This window comes from Diplotaxodon limnothrissa, linkage group LG10, assembly GCF_057381915.1.
Source record: "Diplotaxodon limnothrissa isolate DT_005_m linkage group LG10, D_limnothrissa_male_GT1.1, whole genome shotgun sequence".
In the NCBI taxonomy this organism is placed as follows: Eukaryota; Metazoa; Chordata; class Actinopteri; order Cichliformes; family Cichlidae; genus Diplotaxodon; species Diplotaxodon limnothrissa.
In genome coordinates, this window is record NC_140605.1 from 33,112,192 (window position 1) to 33,130,378 (window position 18,187).

Consider the following 18,187-nt stretch of genomic DNA (forward strand, 5'->3'; position numbering starts at 1 on the left):
GGAAGGATTTGACTGTTCTGGATGGGACGACATCTTCCACGCATTTCCTGATAAATCCACAGACTGAGTCTGTGTATTCATCAATGTCTCTGGCGGCCACGTGAAACATTTCCCAGTCCGCGTGATCAAAACAGTCCCGCAGCGCAGACTCCGATTGGTCCGTCCAACAGTGCACCGCCCTCCGGGTTGGAGCTTCCTGTTTCAGCTTCTGCCTGTAGGCGGGCAGGAGCAGGATGGAGCAGTGATCTGATTGGCCGAATGGGGCGCGGGGGAGGGCTTTGTACGCATCCCGGAAAGAGGTGTAACAGTGGTCGAGTTGCCGGTTTCCACGTGTGTTGAAAAGGATGTGTTGATGGAGTTTTGGTGAGACTTTCTTCAGGTTTCCCTTATTAAAGTCTCCGGCTGTGATAAACGCTGCCTCTGGGTGTGCGGTTTCCTCGCTGCTGATCGCGCTGTACAGTTCCCTGAGTGCACGGTCAGTGTCGGCTTGTGGGGGAATGTAAACGGCCGTAATAATCACTGCTGTAAATTCCCTCGGTAGCCAGAATGGCCGGCACTTAATCATCAGGTACTCCAGGTCCGGTGAGCAGAAGGATTTGACCGGGTGCACGTTCGCATAATCACACCAGCTGTTGTTGATCATGAAACACACACCACCGCCTCTGCTTTTCCCAGTAAGATCCTGTGACCTGTCCGCGCGGTGCACAGAGAACCCCGGCAGTTGTATTGCGGAGTCCGGTACTTTGTCCGATAGCCAGGTTTCTGTGAGGCAGATCACGCAGCAGTCCCGCATCTCTCGCTGGAATGAGATCCGTGCCCGAAGCTCGCACAGCTTGTTCTCCAGAGACTGCATATTAGCCAGTAATAAACTGGGTAACGGTGGTCTGTAAGTGCGCCGTCTCAGTCGAACCAGAACGCCAGATCTTCTCCCTCTGCGTCGGCGTTTGCGGCCTCCAGGGCCAGAGAACAAAGGCGTCTCAGGTGAGATGAATGGGGGGTCTGCAAACGGAGCGTCCGTGTTGCAAAACTTGAACTCCGGAAAGTTATAAGAAAGACCGTCTTTTATGTCCAGTAAGGTTTGTCGGTCGTACACAAGGAGACAAGTGCTGCTCGTGAAAAAATAAAGGAAAAGTAAAATTAAACACAGAAGAAAGCCGTTGCTTGGGGGAGCTCGCGACGAGGCTGCCATACTCGGCGCCATCTTGATCACAGAACAACACACGCCCACAGAAAACACCACCACCTCCACACGACCAGCCTCTGTGCCTGTCTGCTGCCAGCGTGAAGAGGACACTCATCACCATCAATACCCGGAAAGCAGCGGGTCCAGATAACATCCCTGGTAGTGTGCTGAAAGACTGCACAGAGGAGCTGAAGAATGTCTTCACAGACATCTTTAACACCTCCCTGAGGCAAGCCACTGTCCCATCATGCTTCAAGACTGCCACCATCATACCTGTGCCAAAGAAACCATCCCCAGCCTGTTTCAATGACTACCGCCCCGTGGCACTGACACCCATTATTATGAAGTGCTTTGAACGACTAGTCATGTCACACATCAAATCCACCCTACCTCCCACCCTGCACCCATACCAGTTCGCATACAGAGCGAAACGATCCACAGAGGATGCAATCTGCTCTGCCCTCCACCCAGCCCTAACTCATCTGGACAAGAAAGACTCATATGTGAGAATGCTGTTCATAGACTTTAGCTCAGCATTCAACACCATAATACCACAACAACTCATCTGTAAACTGGACAGACTGGGCCTCAGCACCTCCCTCTGCAACTGGCTGCTGGATTCCCTCAGCCAGAGGCCTCAAGCGGTGCGTGTGGGCAACAAGGTCTCAAACAGCATCACCCTGAGCACAGGGGCTCCACAAGGCTGTGTGCTCAGTCCTCTGCTCTTCACCCTGTTGACACATGACTGCACACCAACCTACAGCTCCAACCACCTTGTGAAGTTTGCGGACGACACAACGCTGGTGGGTCTCATCACCAAGGGCGATGAGACCCACTACAGGAAAGAGGTTGAGCTCCTGACCACGTGGTGCAGAGACAACAACCTCCTGCTAAATGTTAGTAAGACCAAGGAGATTATTGTCAACTTCCAGAGAGGCCACACCTGTCACCCCCCATTGACCATCGACGGCGCTGCGGTGGAGAGGGTGAGCAGCACCAAGTTCCTGGGGGTGCACATCAGTGAGGACCTCTCTTGGACCACCAACACAGCATCACTGGCCAAGAAAGCACAACAGCGCCTCTACTTCCTGCGCAAACTCAAGCAGGCAAGTGCTCCACCACCCATCCTGACTACATTCTACAGAGGCACTATTGAAAGTATCCTCTCCAGCTGCATCACTGTGTGGGGCGGTAGCTGCACTGACTATAACAGAAAAGCTCTACAACGCATTGTGAGAACAGCTGAGAGGATAGTTGGTGCACCACTCCCCTCCCTGCAAGACATTTACACCACTCGCCTCACCCGCAAAGCCATCACAATTGTCAACGATGCAACCCACCCCGCGCACTGTCTGTTCAGCCTCCTGCCCTCTGGAAAGAGATACAGAAGTCTCCGCTCCCGCACTACCAGGCTCACCAACAGCTTCATCCACCAGGCTGTGAGACTGCTGAACTCTCTTCCCTCCCGGCTCCCAGCCAGCAGAATCACCAGATTGGCAGAAGTATAGGAAGACAGACTGGACTTCTTCTTTTGACACCCCATGTGCAGTTATCTGTTAGCTAAGCTTAGGTATGTGTAATAGTAGCTGTTGCAATGCCAAAGGATATTTTAGCACCCTGTTTCCATTTGAAAAGGTTACTTGCTGCTCATTGCTTTCACGTACATCTACAATCCACTTTACTATGCAGACAAAACGGTCGTCTAAAAGTGAGATTTGTACATTTTAAAAAGAAATCATCTTACTTGGTGATTAGTGCAGGTCAGTAATTAGCATTATCAGGTTGCTAATTCAAAACCGATGGCTTCCTGTTTCTGTGTAGAGTTTCTTTGTCCCTGCTGTGGGTACTCCAGCTTCCTCACATACTTCAATACCATACGTGTTGGAAAATGTGGTGACTCTGTGTTGGCTGTAGGTTTTCTAAATTTATAGCTAGTTATGTCACTCCATTATACCTATTATAATGTACACCCTGAGGCTAATTAGATTTGATTACAGTGTGCCGACATCCCAGTCACATCCAATCTAGCTTCTGTAACTCAACACAATCTCATAATTAGCATTTCCTTAAGTGGTTAGTATGGAATTTCTGATTAGTGGATCTTAAGACAAAACAGCATGTACTCATTATTCCTGTAAGACACTGAAACCTGCATGATTTTAATGAGTTTATTGTGAGCAGAGAACAAACCAGAGCTCCTGTGAGAAACGGCAGTGCAAAACTGCATGATGAAAAGAATCTGAGGATTTACAGAACATTTGACTGTTACGTAATCGTGCATTAATGGTTAATCTTTACAAAACAACACATTATTAAGCTGTATTCCTCACTGGACAACCTGTTGAGACGTGCGCAGACAGATGCATTTAATATTAGCAGTGACTAGATTGTACTTTGGCACAGCAGTTAGCACTGCCAACTCTACTGACTCTGTATTACTGACATTATTTGACATTGAATATGGCTCTGGCCTGATCAGCTCCATCTTGGCCCCACAGTGAAACCCAGCTGATGTTTTATTCATCTTGTCTAAAATAACCTGACCCGACATAAACCACATCCTGCTGTTGGGGGGGTCCTCACCTATGATAGGCTGGAACAATCTGTCTCTACCCCCTAATAACGCACCCTCTGGCTATCTGCATTAATTCTCGGCTCCCCCGCTGGCTTTCTTTGCCGAAGCCGAGCGTCCAGCCTGCGTACGCCCCAGGAGGTCATCATTTCAGCATACATGTGAGACCAGATAAAATGAGAATTACAGCCACATTTAATGGTGTCATTTAAAATCATGCTGAGGTCTGAGATGGAGCTGTGCCTCTCGTCCACTCTGTCCTGCCTGTTTTTTCTCTGGTCTTCAGAAAGATGATGATGAGCTGGGAGAAACCAAGAAGCCAGACACATGCCGATAACAGCAGCAGGGCCATCGAGGCAGGTTTTTGATGGAGCTCTGGTTCTTTTTTTAGTTAGCGGAAAATGACATCAAATAGAGGAGGCAGAGTAAGAGGTCATCCTGGCTTGCCAGAAGTTTTGGACACAGGATATATATTGAGGGGGAACCTTGCAGTGACTGCAATAGCCACATTTTTAAGGAAGGCTCTTTAATTTTACTTCAGGGATTTGTTCCTGTCTGGGGTCACCCTGTACTTTATAAATCACAAATCAAGGTACATCGGCTTCAGTCATGGTTGTCCACTCCAGGACATCTGGTGAAATAAAGCAGGCACACATTAAATGGAGAATTCTTTTTTTTGTTGCACACATTACCTGAATGTTCTTCTTTCTTTAATATTACGAGAAAGTCCATGCAATCCAGAAATACTTTAAGAGCTTATAGTAACCACCTTTAGCACCAATGACTAAAGGAAAGGTAAAAATGTTTGGCCCACTCTTCTTTACAACTTTGCTTCAGTTCATTGAGGCAACAGCATTTCCATGAGGTTTGGGTTTGGACTAAAACTCACGCAACACCTTTCATTGCATTGGATCAAAACCCAGCAGAGGCTATGCAAGAGCAATTGTTTGCCTTAAAACTTAAGTGTGGTGTGTCTGTATTGATCTGCCATCATGAGTGAAACTGAGCTGATCATAGACTTTTTACTAATGCAGTATGGAAAGAAACAAGACTTCAGCACCCAGTAGGTCTGCAGATGAGGTATAACCACAGTTTAGGTCTGCGTGGCTGTGAGGTATAGTTGCATTTCTCTCCGAGATGACGGTCACTGTAGGTTAGGGTGCATTTCTTCAATGTAAGGATCAGTAGTATAAATCCAGCGTTAGGCAATAAAGCAAACAGACTTGGGGTCCTGAATTCTCAAAGTAGCAAATCTCCACAACGTATAGACAGAGTCCTGTGCTGATCACTGAGCAGAAAAAGCAAAGGTGAGGTTTGCTGCCTTTGGGCAATACGGACTAGCTTGAAGTCAGTATTTTTGTTTTTTACTAAGGTCTCGTCCCAAGTTTAAGCCATCAAGCAAAAGCCCAGATCAGAAGTACACAAATGTGTCCAGATAAAGTAATGTTGGCAGTGAGGAGATTGCTGCATTGGCATCAGTTTTCTTCTTTATTAAGTGTCACTCTCTACCTCATCAGATATAAAGACTATGAATAATTTCTCTCAAATGTTATTTCAGATGTAAACATGTTCTCTGATATTAACCCAGGAAAGTTAAAAGATACGTTTTCTCTTGAGTAAAGTGTTTGTGTATGTACATCAATATAAAATATATAATTTTAACTAACTATCAAACAGCAGCGGGCAAATCCATCATAAAATCAGGTGTGTTTAAATGACTTTGGTCACAGTGTGTGCCTACACTGTGACACATCGGTTTGTGTCATTAACATCACCACCTACTTCTCAATTAAGCTCAGCACACCTTCCCTGATTTAAAACCATAAAATAAAATAAAGAAAATATGGTTTGATTTATATACTGTCACCGGCTGGCTGAGCAATTGTCCATTGCTGGCCATCAAGGGCATCTCTGATCTGACTATAAATAATCAATTATTTCAGCTAATGACCCTACAAGATCCCCTTTAGATGAGGTCAAGCTTCCACTTGGCAGGCGCCCCTCCGCCCCCGCAGAGTCGACAAGCTATCCAACATTAGCGGGCGCTGACACGTCCTCCCAGCCTCCCTGACGGACTGAAGGACCAGCTCTCCTCTGCTGTGACAGAAAACTCTTGGTCTAAGCACTCAGCTGTCTTGTCAGCCAGTCCATCTTCCCAAGCAGTCAATCTACAGTTTTTTTTAATACTAAGGGTGTTGTGCTTAATTAGACGGTGGCGGAAAATATGTCCAAGAGCGACAGCGATGCTGTAGGTCAGGAGAAGACTGTCAAAGTGTCATGTTGTGAGAATATTATCAATCTGTTAGCCTTGTTCCTCAACTCTCTATAGCCTAATAGAATTCTAGGAGAATGTTCCAGATTCCTGAGAAAAGACAGATCAGAGCAGCCGGACAGGTACGATATGAGGTACAAAGAGGTAAGGTGCCATTTTTCAGTGTTTTTATTTGAACAAATGTTTAGACACCATTTCTGGTTTTGTGTCTTTACATTGATTTATTGACTGAGATGTGTTGCTACCTTTTTTTGTCCTTTCGCTTTGAGATGAAGCACTCCTGTTTCAGAATTCATTACAAGGAAAACAAAATATTCTTTCCTAACAAAGGAATTGATGATAAAAAAGACCAGAGTGTCTCTAAAGAGTTTGTCAGGTGGTTAGTGATTAGTTTTTTCTTGCTGTGAGGCCAGATTTCACCAACAAAGCTCTGTATGTTTTATGACTGGCTTAACGTGGCAATAAGGATCACAAACAGGGAGAATAGAATGATTAAAATAAATGAATTTCCATCATAATAACTGTGATTTAAGGTAATGAGAATGTAATTTTTAAAGACGAGGCTGGATGAACGGAAACATTAAAAAGTTATTTAAACAAATTGTTATGCTTTTTTATGTAGTTTTTTTTTTTTTGTTTGTTTTTTAATAAAAAATGTTGAGGATGAGGTCAAAGTTTTACTTCTATTTATTAGTTACGTGCAGACCTGATACTGCTTGTATCACATACTGGAGAGTAAAGTTGTCAGTGGACTGTCACTTGATGAATCAGGAGAATTTCCTGTTGTTAACATGTCATCTTTAAATGCACACTGCTCAGAAATCCAAAGTGACTCAGCTACAAAGCGGTGAAAGTCTTGAGCTGAGCAGGTGGCTGAAACCTCCACGTTTCCTTTGAAGGCTGTCGTTCTTTATTTCTGGTGCCGAGTTTTCGCGAGAACCAAAATCCTCTGCAATTAAATGGACCACAGTCGGCCTCTGTGCCATTTTGTGTCTGGCAAACAGAGCTGCTGCTACACAAGTCAGTATTTCTGGATTTTCTAATTATGTTGGATTTGTGTTTGTTAATCTTCAGTGTGGCCTGCTGGGAGACGAAGCAACATTTCATTTTCAAACAAAAACATGGGTTTTAGCCGCCGTCTAGGGTGATTGTGTGATTTGTGGATGTGCGTTTGTGCGTTTTCATCATTGTTATACCAAAAAATCCTCAGTACTCCAGCAGGGAAATAAATTTCAGATTCAGCGCTGCAGAGCCTAACTGCTTTCAGCTCAGCCTCCAAGGTTCAAGGGAGGGTTGTTTTCCAATAGCTTTATTTTTGCTCATGCCCATTGGGAATGATAAATATGCTTGTTTTACAAAATGATGTTGTTTGAATACATAACAATGATTTCTGTTTCAGAGTCAGGTTTACTTTCTGTTTTTTAATGTGTAATATGGTTGAATTTTAAATGTGTGTTTTGGGAAAACAACATTTAAAAGGACAACTGCTTATGCCCTAGAACGCACAGCTGGAATTGATGAGCTAAAGACCACCGAAAGCACAAAAATCAGCTTTTTCTTCTCTCAACATTATAGGCAGCATTAGAGTGAGCAGCATGTGGCAACTAAATTTATCTCTTCACGATCTCATAATTTCTCAAACATTCTCAAGCTGCTTATGACCAAAATGTCAATTGCTGTGTTTTATCTGCTCTCTCGGTTTTACATTGAAATGTCTCACAGCCTGGCATGTGCATTAACTCTTTCATCTAACGTGCACGACCCTTTACTGAGAAAAATTGTGATGTTTACTTTAAGTTTAACGACAGTAACAAACTTCATTAACATTAGTGCTTCCCACTGTGGTGTACCAACTCTAATGTTGGACTGTTGCTAAACACTTCAGGACCTTCTTTGTCAAATTCTTTTTGACGTGCCAAATGTTTTTGGTCGGCATCACTGGGATTGTAAAACTCCAAAAAAGATGAGGCCTTCACAGATGTGCAGGTCAGTCATGCCATGTGCTCCCTCCCCAGTCATTGTTGCTGGTTTTTCAACTGTGTGCAGATAAGAAGACTCTTGATTCAGCTTTATAAGACAGATCAGTGAAGAAACAACAGGAAAGCGGGGACAGACATGCAGCAAAGGGCCGTGGGTCGGACTCGAACCTGGGTCGGCCGTTCTCAGCCATAAGGGCGCTCCACATGCTGAACTAAACCGGCATTTGGAAGGTGGTGGCATTTGTGTTTGTGTGACAGAGTTTGAACTTTGTTTTGCACCAACGTTAATGTTGGTAGAGAAACAGTTGGTGTGATTTTGTTTCCGTAGACCACTACAATGAAATTTAAATCAAATAATCAAGTGCAGACTTTCATTTTTAATTCCAGGAGTTTTATAAAGAAAATGGCATTATCCATCAGGAATTATAGCCATCGTTATGCTACAACAACAAAATAAACCTAAAGAGGAAAAACATTAGAAGTCTACACATTCTACAAAAACCTGAAAGACTTAACAATTAAAGTGTAAGATGATATAATTATTTTTCAAGGTTAAGAAAAACAACTTTACAACATATAACCAAGTCAATGTCATTGTTTGAAGGTCTAAAATGAAGAGATCATTGGTCACACAGATAAGGTCAGACTGGACTTTGCCACAAAAACCTCTAAAAGAACCTGCAAAATTCTGGAAAAAAAAATCTCTAGACACATAAAACCAAGACTAACTTGCATCATTAAGCTGAGAAAACAAAAGTATGGAGGAGGAGAAAAACAGCTCATGATCCGAAGCATAGCGCATCATCTGTCAAACATGGCAGAGGCAGAAGCATGGACGCGTATGGCTGCTGGTGGAGCAGCAGGATGAGCTGTGAAGCGCTGAGGACAATACTGTGCTCAGATTCAGCCAAATGCTGCAAAACCAATCAAAACAGCACTTCAAAGAGCAAATGATAAAGACCCAAAGCAAAAGCAACTCAAGGGTTTCTCAAGGCAAAGAATGTTCTTTAAAGGTCAAGTTGGTCACCTGAACTCAACCTAACAGAACACAGTGGCTGCACGACAGGCCTTTCAGAGCCTAAAGGAGGGTAGTGCAGCAGAACTAGTCGTGTGGATTTAATGCAGCGCTATCTATGATTATAGCCTTTAAACATTTATTTGTTATGGAAACTTATTTCTGCCACTGAAGTTTATTTTGGTTGTTTTTATGTTTTATGACTTTTTTCCATAAGCGATTATCCTAGTTTAATATCTCTAACTTAAATACTTAAAATCACGCAACTCAAAATTTCAAGACGTTACCTGGAAATTAAACTTCACAAAATTTTGAGATAATAGTTTGGAAGCTCTTCTTAGCTCTGCCTGGAACTCCTTTTTATTTTATTTTATTAACGCTATGGAAACTATGGAAGTTTGTTTCCACTACTTGTCTCTATTGTATAAGATTTTTCTAGATTCTCTGATTGTTTTAATTCTATCTAGCATAAATTATGAATCCTCCCAAATGTTCAGACGTTACAATAAAACAAAGAGAGTAACAATAAGCAGATGACTATGAGCAAGCACTTTGGCGACCGTGGGAAGGAAAAACTTCCTTTCAACAGGAAGAAAACTCCAGCAGAACCAGACTCACTGCGGAGCGGCTATCTGTCAGGGGTGATCTTAATTTTAAAAGTCAAGGGGTGTTTATCTCCCGTCATGCTGGCATGATACAAATGGCATGCTTATAAGGTTTTTCAGAAACGTGAACCTCTCCCCATCTTTACTGTCATACCAACACTACATGTTTGTGTTCTAGCATTACACAACTTTTTCAGTCTTTTGTTTTTTCCTTTTTAATTTGCTTAAATTAAAAAGTGAGTGCTTTTGTTTAAAACAAACAATTGTTGCATTTTTAGTCTTTTTAACTGGAGTTTAAATGGTTTTCCAGCCACTGCATTTTATTCAAACTGCATCTGAGCGTTTCTGGATATTGAGTTGTAAGAAATTTGAGCTGCAGTGATTCACCCGTATCATGCCTGTCCTCAATCATTCATGGTAAAAGTTTAATTTGAGCAAGAATAAACCCACAACAATTGCTTTGTTTTTACTTTCACCCCTTTTTTGTATGAGAAATGAGACATAAAAAAAATAAAAATGCCATTCAGCCTTGCAGCAGCACCACGTCTCTATCAGAAGACCTGTCATATCCTCTGGAATTCAAACATGGGGGTGGACATGTTCATCTTTTTTGAATGCAGAAGTGGAAACAATGGCAGGCAGCTTCCTTTCCTCCCCTGTTTTCCCCTTCATCTATTTCCTCCGATGATTCATCTGCTAAAGTCTTGAGCGTCGTTAATAAAACGTATCCTCTGAGTGAACCCGCTGCCTGCTCAGAGGCTCTCCTTGGTTTTGTGTGCCGGCTTGGTGGCAATTTAATGACTGCTGAAGAGCCATTAAAATGACCGTTGGTCTTTAACAGGGAAAACGCCACCTCTGCTGTAATCATCCTTGACCTCTGCCAGGAACCTCTTGATAGAAGACGTTACTGTTCAGCTTCCTCTCACTTTGACAGGCTGTGCAGATGCAGCTGTCCGTGCAGACATGTTAAGTCATGTCAGCATCCACAAAGGAGTCTGCTTCTTCTGTTAGCGCTGGCTCGACATCGGCATGAACGTGGATGAATCATTCATGAGTGAGAAAACACGTAATGATCTGAGTGAAGATTAGAGTCCAAAAATGATCTGAATACATCGGCGTAAAACATCCGTTTGAGCTCAGTGATGAATTTTGCATTTATAAGAAATTAATAAACCAAAACAAAATTTCAGAAAGCATCTTGATAGATGATGAGATGTTTTAAAGGATAAAGAAATAATAACATCAAATGACTACATTTAAATAGGTATATTTAACTTAATTTATCGCAGTTTTGTAGTTTTTTCATGTCAAGGCGCTTTGTGTTTTAAGGTACAGTAAAGACCCTACAAATATTATAGAGACAGCCCCAACAACCTGTTGCTTCCATATGAGCAGCACTTGATGATGATGGGAGAAAGACTTCTCAGCGAGGGGCAGCCATCTGCCACAAGCGGTTGGTGGGTGACAGGATGGAGAAGAGAGAAAAGGAGCAAAGAGAGACTTTACCTCCTTGTATTGAGTTATCTGCACTGTTTGCCTACATGCTGAGGAGTACAGCTGTGCGCACTTGTTTCATTTATTAATTTGTGCTCGAGTGTTCGAGTGCAGGACACTTCTGCAACAGCAAGTACAGAGACATGTGGGACCGTTAATGTTTGATAGGAAAACTTTAATTTTGCAATGTTGTCTTATAATTTTAGTTATGTTGTGTTTAAAATTTGATTGGTGTGGACGTGCGATTGGGTCTCCAGCGTGGCTGTGTTTAGTTAAAGGGTGACCTTACAGTACGGTTTGATATTTAGAGGCGAAGAAAGGTGATGTGACAAACTGGAAATGAGAAATTCAGCCTGTTGACTGAAGCGAGCCGTGGTGTCACTGACAGCTCTTTTTGTCGCATTAACATTTGTTCTGGTTGCTAAATGACTCACAGTGTTGGCTTTTAACTTTAAACACTAAAAGAAAAGAACAGATGATATTTTGTAAAATGTAACACTAAGGTAATGCTACTCTTAGCACTCAGGTATTTCCATGGCACTGAAATGAATTTTGTGTAGGTGGGCTAAAAAGCTTACCATCTGTGACGCAAGTATGCGGACGAGGAAAGTGGTGAAAAGCAGGTTGTGTGAGCTGAAAAATGATAAGATTTGTATTTCAAATTTATGACTGTATTCTCGGAAATGATCAAACTCTTACTGGTTACCATAAAGTCCTGATGAGTTATGTTCCAGTAATGTGTGGGATGCATAGAGTGAGAACTATCACTGAAGACTACTTCAAGAAAGTACAGAAGGACAGCTAAACAGAGTTTAGGCTGTGTTAAAGATTAAAGGTGATCGTAGCAAATCTTGACTTTCAAGCTTGTTACAGTTGTACAAACTCTGTTTTTACCACATTTAAATTTATATTTGCATATTTCAGTAAACTGTTTACTTCCCATTTTCTCAATAATATATAAAGAAATGAGAGGTGAATTAAGACTTTTGTACATTACTGTATATCTAGTCAAAGTACATAAAGTGTAATTTGGATCTGTGGAAGAGCCAGGAACCATCTCTGAAGTCTTAACTTTCAGCTACTCAGAAATCCTGAGAGTCCTTTAAAACTGGCTGTACTGGTTGACTTTGTTGGTATCATCAACAGATCAGATGTCAGAATACTTCGTCACAATATTTCACGATGAACAGAATTAATCTTTTGGAATTTGAAAACCAATTAAACTTGTTTTTGTAATACCATTGTTCAGCATTGTAGAAAGAAAAAAGAACCTATTATTAGATGACTCTAATGTCTCAGCTAAACCTCTCTAGTGCTTTCTGGAAGTAAGAGTATCTGAAATAGTTTTTGCATTCTTGTTTGCCTTATTTTCAGTCCTTACAAAGCTGCAGACAATTCATCATGTCATTTCTTATCAGCAGCAGAACATGTGACAAAAAAGGGTTTCTCTCTTCAATATCGCAAAGTTAATTTTGTAGTCCAGCAATGACACAAAACAGACAGGCCTGATAAAACCAGCTCACAGGCCTTCACTTATCACCATGGCAATGAAAGCTCTCTGCGTGCCAAGGATTAAGAATTTGACTGTAAAAGCATGTGCATTGGAAAAAAAAAAAAGACCCAGTAGGGCCATTTATTAATGCTCACACGTCCAGCAAAACAGAAGAATCTTTAGAAACTAATATTATTGGCTTTGGCAGTTATCCTTCTAGAAACCAGGCCCGACACTTGGCAGCCATGTTGGTGAAAAGCCCTTTAAATTGCAGAGAGAACCATAGTTTGAATTTCAGTGCTCTCTAGGAGAATCGAGTATATTAACTAAAAATGACATATCAGTGTTGTGTCAATCATTCAATATCTATATAATAAATATCTGTAATTGTCGTTTTTTTAAGCTTTTGTGCAGATATGATGCATGTGTACTGTGAATTTAATGAACTTACCAAAGAGACAACACACAAAGTTATGACAAATTGACTGATGTAAGTATTGCTACTGTATTTCTGTTACATTTTTTTTTATTTAATCTGTAGCATCTTTCTAATTTTTTCGTTTGTTTTTTTTTACTATAATCATAAAACTGTGGTACTCTATAGAATGATTAGCAAAATCTATAAAATAAAACCACTTTATGTGTAGTGACTTGACCAAAACAGGGTTTAACCTTACTTTTACCTTACATACTCTTACTTTTGCTGTCCTTGGGCAAAGATTCCCCAACTTTAATGCTTAAATTAAAAGCTCAATCCGGAGCTCCAATCTCATCATCTTCGGCTAATCATATAGAAATGCAAATTTGCTTTCTCCAGTGAGAAAAATATGTAAACTTAATCTCAACTGACTGGCATGGCTAGCGCATATACTGTATATTCTGTGTATTTATTATCTCACTCTTATTGGCTGTTCTTATTGTCCTGATCTTCAACGTTATGCTGCTCTGTTGTATGTTAATTTCTGACCTTCCACCATACAGGTAAAGACTTTCGTGATAGGTAGGTGCAACAACATAATTGGTTCATGTGTTTCTCAGTTTGGAGGACTGGGTGGGACAATTATAGTATATATGTGGTGTCTTTATACAGTTCAAACTGAATCATGCTGTTTATTCCACGGCCATTAGCGTATTTATGACGGCGCTAAGAAGTCTGAGGCACGGTAGCTGGCTGGAACGAGTCTTGTAGTGTCTTGATGGATTGATTGGCTGACATGATCTGCAGGAACATATGCATTCTCTCCATAATAATGTAGCTTCTGGTACATCTACTTTACACTGCCACAACTATTAATCACACTCTGCATGACAAATGAATGGCAAATTAACTTTCAGACACCAAGTTTCAGCTCTGTCGCTCCAGTTTGTCAGTAAGTGACCTGGAAGAGCTTTGATGACCCCTCAGCGACTCCAATTCTTTGTTGCAGTGCACCAGACCCCTCTCGGCTGTAGCATCAGTGAGCGACTCTTTATCAATCAGCCTTGGCATCCATTCCAGCCTCTGCCACCTGTCAGTGTCAGAGCACATTTCACAAGCAGGCCAAAAGCAGTCGGCTAGATTTAGCTACTGGCTCACAGAAGGGTTTCTTCACGGGTCATTACGTAGCAGAATAGTGGGCTGTTTACGAAGCCATTACCGCAGGCGCTCAGGGTGTTATGTGGTTTTCGGGGGTCTGTTTGTCGGTCGAGTCTTGGGTTTATTTAATTATATCTTTTCATCTGGGATCATGTAAGAGCAGAATGTCCAGTTGGATAGGGTGACTGCAGACTTGGCAGGGAGTCAGAGGCTTCCTGTCTGACCATCATTAAACCTTTTGTGGGCTTTGAAAACATCCTTCACTCTCCTTCAACAGTGCAGCACAGGTCAAAGACAGATATGTCCTAGAAATGTGAAATAAAAAAACATTAACACAATATTGGGTAAAAATGCAAAGAAATTTGTAGAAGCACAGACAGAACATCTTAAAGAGCACCACCTGCTTCCTTTCCCCCATGTTTTAGTGTCTAGCATTGTGGTTTACCATAGCCAGTAGCCCAAGGCTAGGAAACAAAAGAAGACAGGCCAGGTCTATGGCCAGATGCTGGCCTTTTGAAGCCAGCGACAATATTTCCACCAGCTGCAATCACCACTTAAGCAGTGAGTTGAATAGCAGAAGAGAATCCTTAATTTCCTGATTACCTGATGTTGACACTGAATAATATGAGGAATTTCACAAGGTCAGTAAAGCTACCAGTTCGACAGCAATTTAGCTTGTTCACATGTTATACATTAAACATTTAACCATCAATTTTCTCATAGCCACATTAGCTGTCTGCTCAGTTATCATTAAGGCATTGGCTAGCGGCTATGGCTAATAAGAAAATAGTAGCGTTAATGTTGTAGCTAGGCAACAGATGTTACTAGTCCTGCCCTCCATAACGATAGTGTTAAATAGATGTTGTTAAATGAAAATTGTGACGAAAGCGTTCAACAAGCAATTAGACAGAAGCAGTGGCACCGTAGTGGTACTTTACCAACTCCATCTGATCAACAACATAAATATGGCGCAAGTTAGCAGAAGCACTGTCTAACACAAACATATGATTCTTTTTTTTTTATTGCACTACCTGAAACAAAATTTTTCATAATTATGTAAAAATGCCAATAAAAAATTACCAAAACTCAAATCAAAACCAAAACTCAAGCATAAACTTCTTGGTCTGTACTACACAATAATCGCATTAAAATCCTTCAAATGGCACAACTCCCACTATCATGAATGTAGTTAAGAATTTAGTAGTGCAAATTAGTCGAAGAGAGGTCCAGAAGACACCTTTCAGCTACATCTTTCAGTGAAGCCGTGCACCTAACTTTAGCGCAAACAAAATCTAAATTGGTGAAACAAAAGGGGTAGGAAAAAACATTGTCTGTCAGGTTGTTATGAAGGGGGGAAACTATCCATAGAGACCAAAACCACGTTTTTACAGGTCTGTAAACAGCTTTTTAATGCTGTTGACTTGGGCATTTTAACACGGGGGTCTCTGGGGACCGACTTACTTTTCTAACCAGCCAAAGTGTTTATTTCTGGCACATCATTTTTTTAACCCCAGAGATTGCCACTTGGCTCATAAACTGCCTTCAAGACATATTACTTTTTTTGATCGCAGGGATGAAACAGATGAAAACCTCTTATGGGAATCTTACATTCACTTTGGTTGTACAATCACAAATTCTTTCGGAAAGCAGAAAAACTGCATGCCAACGTGGATAGACCTGTAAATGGATCCCAGATTGATGGTCTTTTTGCCAGAGAGTCGTTGATGTTGGTGATCAATAATGCATCCCTGTATCTGAACTGATCAATTTTCTAACTTCAACACAGTCCTCGGTAGAGTGACTCATCCCTCATCTCGGTTTGAATGAAGACATTCATCTTTTTGCTAATGCACCAGTAAAACTGCTCATATAATTGGACACTCCAGTAAATTTTGATTAAAGACCTCCAACACTTTGGCGCCTGATGGCCGTCTGAAAGGAAAGCTCCATGTCATAAAGTTGTTATACAACCTTCAGAATGAAATATAAAACACCTTCCATTATCTCTGCTTATTTCTGTCCCCAAATTGAGGAGCAGAGTGTAAAATAATAAGCTCCATAGAGTGAGATAAAAGCTTGGGGTTCAGTATTTTATCTAAAATGTTAATATTTTCTCAGCGTAAAAAAAAAAAAAGAAGAAGAAAAAAAAAAAGCGGGGGGAATAATTTAATACAGTTCAATTCTGTTACATCCCGGTCCAGTGATAAGAGGCGGATTTATCTGCTGGTACTGGCCTTTTGAATGCTAAGTAGTGTCATTTTTTATTTTTTTGCTGGAGTGAATTATCTTAGGACGTTCCACTCAAAGCCTTGAATAAACACAGAGGTGATAAGGACTTTTTGGACTCATGTCACTTCAAATTCTACTTTTTAACAAGCTCTAATCTGCCTCAAGTGAAAATTAGAGCAGCTTTCCATATTTACTTTTTAAATGACTGATGTAAGTTTTTTCATTGAAAAATTCATTTTAAATTCTTGGTAAGTCCTTGATAATAAAGCCCTTTATAACAAATTACATTCATTCATTAGCGCTGTTGCCTCACAGCAAGAATGTCTTGCATGTTCTCCTCATGTCTGTGTGGGTTTTCTTGGGTATCCTCCCAGAGTCTAAAGACATGCAGTTTTGTGGGGTTGGGTTAATTGGTGATTCAAAATTCCCCATAGAGGAATGATTGTCTGTTTTAGTCCTGTGACAGAGTGGTCACCTGTCCAGGGTGTACCCTACCGGTTGTGGCAGCTGGGATATGAGTCAGCATCCATCCCCCACCTCCTCACCCTCCTGCTACCCTTAATTGAATAAATGGAAGTGGATGGATGGTAGACTTAAATGCTGCCGTGACTTAAGTCACACATTGATAGTTTAGAACAAACACACAAAGTCTGTGGGTCAGAAAGAGATGTGCTGACCTTTGGATGGATCCCTACTAAAATATAAAGATAAACTGACACTGATTGTGAAACGGAGGAAGACATGAGTGTGAGAAAACTACCACAAGAAAAAATATTTTATATCTAACTTATTCTTAGAGAATTGACAGTGTTGATACTGAACCCTGAGTTTCCCCTGATGCATCCATCAGAGTCTGTGTGTGAATCTTGGACAAAGCACTTAGCCTAAAAAAAAAGTCCTGCATGAATGTGTTTGTGATTGGCTGAAGGAGGCTCATAATACAAAGCGCTTTGAGTGCTCAATTAAAGTAGAAAAGCACTTTGTAAGTACCCGTATATTTAGTCTATAGTCATTTATCTACAGTAGGACACTATACTGGAGGACTTAGAAATCTAAACCTTATATATGCCTGGAACATTACATCAGCTTCATGGCAGCTGCATTACAGTATGTATACATTTACTTTAATATAATGTAACAAATACTATAACTGCAGGAAAATTAACTTGAACTTTTTTGGAGTGAAACGTTACAGTCACTGGTGCCTGGATATCAAAGTTACTATTAAGACATAAATGCCAAAGTCACCTCCCAGAGTGATGGTACAGTCTTCTTCTTTTGTCAGACTGTGGCTGTTATCAGAGATGCTGCAAAAAAAGGAAACGCAGCACTTAAAAAGTCTTGATCATAAAATATAAAAGAATTCTGAAATGTCAAAGACTTTCTCTGACTGAGCCACTCAAAAAGTGAAATCTCTCTGCATTCATTTACATGTGAGCTTTAATATAACTGCCCAGATAATTGCCGGGAAGTGTTACAAAGATGGCTGCCCAGTGGTAAGACTTTTGCATTCATAGACTTAAATGAAATGACTTGTGTGTGCACGTGTAGCGCTCGAGTCAAACATTTTCAAAGCATCATCATTAGACTTTTTTACATTTAAAAAACAACTAATAATTGATGTAAACATTCCTCAGATTCCTCATGAAAGTATTTTTCTAGTATAACTTTCAGGTTGTTTGGTGCTCAACATGTTTCTGTTCTCTTTTGTTTTTCTGCGGTATCCATAGCAACCCTGCATTGTCTGCAGATATGCAGATTAAAAGGGCT